The sequence below is a fragment of the Sapajus apella genome, unplaced genomic scaffold (assembly GCF_009761245.1).
Source record: "Sapajus apella isolate SASKATOON/1434 unplaced genomic scaffold, GSC_monkey_1.0 scaffold35, whole genome shotgun sequence".
In the NCBI taxonomy this organism is placed as follows: Eukaryota; Metazoa; Chordata; class Mammalia; order Primates; family Cebidae; genus Sapajus; species Sapajus apella.
Genome location: NW_022436975.1, coordinates 20,611,140 through 20,618,266, shown reverse-complemented (window position 1 = coordinate 20,618,266; position 7,127 = coordinate 20,611,140).

Genomic DNA, 7,127 nt, shown 5'->3' with positions numbered 1-7,127 from the left:
TCCATTGGATGTCCACACTAAGTTCAGCATCAATATGGTAAACTCCTGCGAGCAGAGACTACCCAGTTGCCTAGGGAGTGGTGAACCAGTCCAAGTTGGAGACAGAGCACGTTAAAACTCCTGTGCCGATCAGTAGTGGGATTGCACCTGTGACTAGCCACTGTACTCCAGCCTGGGCAACATAGTAAGACCCTGTTGCAAAAAAGGGAAGAAAGAAAGAAAAGAAAGAAAGAAAGAAGGAAGGAAGGAAGGAAGGAAGGAAAGAAAGAAAAAGAAAGAAAGAAAGAAAGAAACAAACAAACAGGGGGAGGGCAGAAGGGGAGGGAAGGGAAGGGAAGGGAAGGGAAGGCTGCTTAAGGTCACGTGGTCTTGTAAGACTCCTCTAAGGAAGTGACATTTGAGGCCATAATAGTCAGGAGGAGGAATCAACCCTGGGAAGACCTGGGGGAAGAGCATTCAAATCAGAAGGAATGGCGATTCCAAGTCCTAACACAGAGTCCAGGTTGCTGTATTTGAAGGACTGAAAGGCCAAGGGGGATGAAAGAATGAACTGAGGCTGGAGTGGGAGGCAGGGCCAAGGTCTCATAGGGCTCCTGTCAGGGTAAGGAATTTGTTTTCTGTGGTGTATTTTAGACAGAGTCTTGCTCTGTCACCCAGGCTGGAGTGCAGTGGTGTGATCTCGGCTCACTGCAACCTCTGCCTCCCAGGTTCAAGCCATTCTCCTGTCTCAGCCTCCCAAGTAGCTGGGGCTACAGGCATGCGCCACCACGCCCGGCTAATTTTTGTGTTTTTAATGGCGACAGAGGTTCACCATGTTGGCCAGGCTAGTCTGGAACTCCTGATCTCAGGTGATCTGCCTGCCTTGGCCTCCCACAGTGCTGGGATTACAGGCATAAGCCACCAAACTGCTGGGATTACAGGCACAAGCCACTGCACCCGGCCAAAGTAAAGAATTTGGAGTTTGTTCTAGGTGGAATGTGAAGCCATTTGAGGGCTTCAAGGAGAAGATCATGACCTCATTTGCATTTTACATTGGTCTAGTTGCTGAACAGAGAATGAATTACAGTGAGGGGCAAAGAGTGGAACCACGGAGTGGGGTCAGGACCCTGTTACAGAGGTCCTGGTGACAGAGATGATGGGTGTTAGTTAGGGTCATTATGCAGGAGAGAATGGTCACTCTGGGGGCATGCTGTGGGCATGGAATCAACGTGACATTCTGATGGCTGGGTGTTGGGTGGAGAGAAGGAGAGAACTCAAGGATGATCCTCGAATTTTTGGCTTCAACAACTGGATCAACTCTGAGTTAATCTAGTCTAGTAGTTCCCCAGTTTAAATTTGATGAACCATTGACATAGGACAAAATTGGTGTGGTCAGCATATTGATGCTATTGCTTCTTTTGCCAAGTAAGTTTATTGCCAAATCAATAACTCTCATCATCTCCTGCCACCATCATTTCCTAGAAGAGAGGATACTCTAACAATGAAAAAGTAGGAAAGGTTAATTTTGAGTAATCTTAGAATTAAGAGTAATCCTTTTAATTCAATCAAGTGAGTTCTAGGGAAAATTCATGACCTTGTTCTTTACTTTTTTATTGTTTTGTCATTGATCAGTAGAAATGCTGTCATACCTGGAAAGGTACTTGGGAACCATCGGTCTATTTGATCCTTCCAATCCAGACAGAAATCCCAGGTGTGGCATCCTGGACAGTGCTCTTCCAGCTTCTGCATGAATACTCTTCATGAAGGGGTACATCTCACTAGGCAGCCCATTTCATTTTGGAAGAGTCCTAATTAATAAATTAATACATGGTCCTCTGCCACCTCCATGCCCTTGCCTTGGCCTCTGGAGGTACAAGGAGTAAAGGTAATCTCCAGCATCACAGTCTTTCAAACCTATGAAGAGGTCAGTCATGTCTGCCTTCTGAAAGGGCAAACATTTCTAGCTCTTTTAACTAATAATTCTCTCTTGATACAAATTCAGAGTATATAAATAATATGGTGTATTAGTCTGTTCTTGCATTGCTATAAGGAACTACTTGAGACTGGGTAATTTATGAAGAAAAGAGGTTTACCGCCGGGCGCGGTGGCTCACGCCTGTAATCCCAGCACTTTGGGAGGCTGAGGCGGGTGGATCACGAGGTCAAGAGATTGAGACCATCCTGGTCAACATGGTGAAACCCCGTCTCTATTAAAAATACAAAAATTAGCTGGGCATGGTGGCACGTGCCTGTGGTCCCGGCTACTCGGGAGGCTGAGGCAGGAGAATTGCCTGAACCCAGGAGGTGGAGGTTGAGGTGAGCCACTTTCGCGCCATTGCACTCCAGCCTGGGTAACAAGGGCGAAACTCCATATCAAAAAAAAAAAAAAGAGAAAAGAGGTTTAGTTGATTCACAGTTCTGCAGGCTGTACAGGAAGCATAGCTGGGGAGGGCTCGGGAAACTTACAATCATGGCAGAAGGCGAAGCAGAAGCAGATATATCTTCACATGGTGGAGCAGGGCAGAGGGAGCGAGAGAGAGCGCAAAAGGGGAAGTGCTACACACTTTTTTGGGGTTTGCTTTTGAGATAGAGTCTCACTGTCACCCAGGCTGCAGTGCAGTGGCATGATCTTGGCTCACTGCAACCTCCACCTCGTGGGTTCAAGTGATTCTCCTGCCTCAGCCTCCCGAGTAGCTGGGATTACAGGTGCCCACCACCATACCCAGCTGATTTTTGTATTGTGTTTTGAGACAGAGTCTTTTTCTGTCACCCAGGCTAGAGTGCAGTGGCACAATCTTGGCTTACTGCAACCTCTGCCTCCCGGGCTCAGGCAGTTCTCCCACCTCAGCCTCCTGAGTAGCTGGAATTATAGGCACCTGCCATCATGCCCAGCTAATTTTTGTATTTTTAGTAGAGGTGGGGTTTCACCATGTTGGTCAGGCTGGTCTCAAACTCCTGACCTTGTGATTTACCGGACTCGGCCTCCCAAAGTGCTGGGATTACAGGTGAGCCACCGTGCCCAGCCAATTTTTGTATTTGTAGTAGAGACAGGGTTTCACCATGTTGCCAATGCTGGCCTCAAACTGCTGACCTCAAGTAATCCACCGGACTTAACCTCCTACAATGCTGAAATCATAGGCATGAACCACTGCACCTGGCTTGCTACACACTTTTAAACAACCAGATCTTGGGCAGGGCGTGGTGGCTCATGCCTGTAATCCCAGCACTTTGGGAGGCTGAGGTTGGAGGATCACCTGAGGTCAGGAGCTCAAGGCCAGCCTGGCCAACATGGTGAAACCCCATCTCTACTAAAAATACAAAATTAGCTGGGTGTGATTAGTATGTTCCTGTAATCCCAGCTACTCTGGAGGCTGAGGCAGGGAGAATCGCTGGAACCTGGGAGGCGGAGGTTGCAGTGAGCTGAGACTGCACCATTGCATTCCAGCCTGGGAAACAAGAAACTCCGTCTCCACAACAAAACAAAACCAAACAACCAGATCTCGTGAGAGCTCACTCACTATCACAAAATAGCAAGGGGGAAACCCGCCCCCGTGATCCAGTTGCCTCCCACGAAGCCCCTCCTCCAATGCTGAGGATTATAATTTGACATCAGATTTGGGTGGGGACACAGAGCCGGAAAAAAAAAACAAAACAAAACACATGGCGACTGAGGTTCCAAGGGCTTGCTGCTCTAGAAGTCACCCAGTAGTCATTCTATGGCTGTTTGGTATCTGTTTCATTGTCTAGTTTCACACTCAGGAGAGAGAATACTGGAGGAAAAACGTCTCCCTCGAGAGGATTTAAAGGCGAGATACCTGGATATTTATTCTGGAATTGAGGCAGGACGAGGAATTTGACTGCACACAGACATCTTGATCTCATAACTCTCTCGAATATTAACATCATTTGTTTAAGAGAGACCTGGATTTAGAGGATGAATTAGTTCATGTTCAAAGCTTTAGGGCTTAAAAAAAATCTGGCCCTGCTCATTGTGATGAATGTCAGAGAGACTATTTCTGATTTACCAGGCATGTAATTTAGAACTCATATTTAAGAAAGCACCTAGCATCGTGTCTTGCTACTTGGCAAGGGTTTATTTCTTCTCTTTCCTTTCTCCCTTCCTGACTTCGTTTCCTCCTTCCATTCTTCATTCTTCTGATTTGAATCTGTTAAGAGAATACTGCTAGAGTTCATTCAATATCTCAAGCATGTCAGAGCACCAGCTGCACTGGCAAATATCTGACTTCAGCTTGATAGTTCTTTGACTCTTATATGCTTAATGACAAAACTATGTTCCATTAAATAGTTTTCTTTTCTTATTTTTTATTTATTTTTGAGACAGAGTCTCACTCTGCCATCCCTTCTGGCATGAAATGGTGTGATCTCAGCTCACTGCAGCTCCCATCTCCGGGATTCAAGCGATGCTCCCACCTCAGCCTCCCAAGTAGCTTGGATTACAGGCACCCAGCATCATGCCCAGCTAATTTTATTTTATTTATTTATTTTTTTGAGACAGAGTCTCGCTCTGTGGCCAGGCTGGAGTGCAGTGGTAAAATCTCGGCTCACTGCAATCTCTGCCTCCTGGGTTCAAGTGATTCTCCTGCCTCAGCCTCTCGAACAGCTGGGGTTACAGGTGTGTGTCACCACACCCAGCTAAATTTTGTTGTATTTTTAATAGAGATGGGGTTTCACTATGGTGGCCAGGATGGTCTTGATCTCCTGACCTTGTGATCCAGCCACCTTGGCCTCCCAAAGTGCTGGGATTATAAGCCTGAGCCACTGTTCCCGGCTGGGTAGTTTTCTAAGAATGCTATTTCTAGGTTGTATACATATTGGACTTCAAGAATCCTAAATACATAGATAGAGTTATTCTAGATTAGATATTTGCACTTAATAGTAAACAAACTCATAGACAGAGGATGAAAAAAAAGTTCCAGCTGGACATAGTGGCACACGCCTGTAATCTCAGCACTTTGGGAGGCTGTGGCGGGTGGATCACCTGAGGTCATGAGTTTGAGACCAGCCTGAGCAACATGGTGAAAACTTGTCTCTAGGAAAAATACAAAATTAGTCAGGTGTGGTGGCACATGCCTGTAATTCCAGCTACTTGGGAGGCTGAGGCAGGAGAATCACTTGAACTTGGGAGTCAGAGGTTTCAGTAAGCCGAGATTGCATCACTGCACTCCGGCTTGGGCAACAGAGAGAGACTCTGTCTCAAAAACAAACAAACAAACAAACAAACAAACACAACAACAGAGAGCTCCCATAAAGTAATGGTGGGTCTTGACTTTTCATTGTATTTCTGTTTGCTTTTTATTTTGCGGTGCTATGTAGTGGAGTTTTTTTTTTTTTTCTGCTCTGTTGCCCAGGCTGGAGTGCATTGGCACAATCTTGGCTCACTGTAACCTCTACCTCCTGATTTCAAGCGATTCTCCCGCCTCAGCCTCCTGAGTAGCTGGGATTACAGGCGCCTGCCACCATACTGGGCTAATTTTTGTATTTTTAGTAGAGATGGGGCTTCACCATATTGACTAGGCTGGTCTCAAACTCCTGACCTTGTGATCCACCTGCCTCGCCCTCCCAAAGTGCTGGGATTACAGGCGTGACCCACCGTGCCCGGCCTGTAGTGGAATTTTTTTTTTTTTTTTTTTTTTTTTTTCTGAGATGGAGTTTCGCCCTTGTTACCCAGGCTGGAGTGCAATGGCACGATCTCGGCTCACCGCAACCTCTGTCTCCTGGGTTCAAGCAATTCTCCTGCCTCAGCCTCCCAAGTAGCTGGGACTTTTAAAGGCCAGGGATGATTGTTTATTTCATGTGGATAACACATTTTGCCAGTATAAAGTGTGCCTTAAACCTTGTGACTGGTATTCCCCTTTTCCTGATGTTAAACTTGAACTCCCTTTTCCTTTTCCATAATGACCTGGACTGCCTATCCCAGTGTTCTTCGTGAATGTTGGTGGGTGCTTGTTGACGTTTCAGAGGGGAGCAGGGCTTGGGGAGGGCGAAGTGGTCAGTGCCAAATGAGCTTCTTCTTACAAAGCTGTCCTGACTTCACTCTCCGTTCACCCTTTACTCTGCTCGCGCTCTGCTGTCTGTGTATGCTTGGTGAATATATTTAACTGTGGACATTCTGTCATTGGACCTGAAGCTGTGTTTCTTGATGACAGGGTTTTTTCATACGAACACTGCGGAAGATTGCAGTCCACGCTCTGATTAACTTTCACGTGTAGGGAACATTTTCTTTGGCAAATGCTTCAAAGTTGAACAAACCACCTCCTCTCCTGAGTAATCTGCTATTATTTTGTGCTTTCTGTCCATGCAAAAATGTTAATTCTACAAATCAAATGCAATATCAAGTACATGGTAGCTACAAAAAATTCCATCGTAGAGAATCGGGGGTCCAGTTAACTACCAATAGGATATTTACCATTATTTATACTTTTAAAATTAAAGTTATTATTATCATTGTCAGGTGAGGTGGCTCACACCTGCAATCCCAGCACTTTGGAAGGCCAAGGCAGGAGGATCTCTTGAGTCCAGGAGTTCAAGACTAGCCTGGGCAACATTGTTAGACTCCATCTCTATTAAAACAATTTAAAAATTAGCTGGGCGTGGTGACATGTGCCTGTAGTTCCAGCTACTCAGGAGGCTGAGGCCGGAGGATCAGGAGGTCAAGTCTGCAGTGAGCCATGATCGTACCACTAAACTCCAGCCTGGAAAACAGAGCAAGACCGTGTTTCAAATAAAATAAAACAAAACAAAACAAAATTAAACTAAATAGAATAGATATATTAACTTGTGAAGAAAAACAGATTACAGCATAGTATATATGATATTATTATAGTTTTATAAAATATTTTATATCTCCCTACAATTATTGAACAGGAATATTGCAAAAAATTAGCAGCAGTCATCTCTGATTATTTTTTTCCTTCTTATCACTTATCCATATTTCCTAGATTATCTACTTTGAGCACACATTTCGTTGGTAATAAAAATAAGAATTTCTTGGTTGGGCACAGTGGCTCATGTCTATAATTCCAGCACTTTGGGTTGCTGATGTGGATAGATCATCTGAGGTCAGGAGCTCGAGATCAGTCTGACCAACATGGTGAAATCCTGTATCTACAAAAAAAAAAAAAAAAAAAA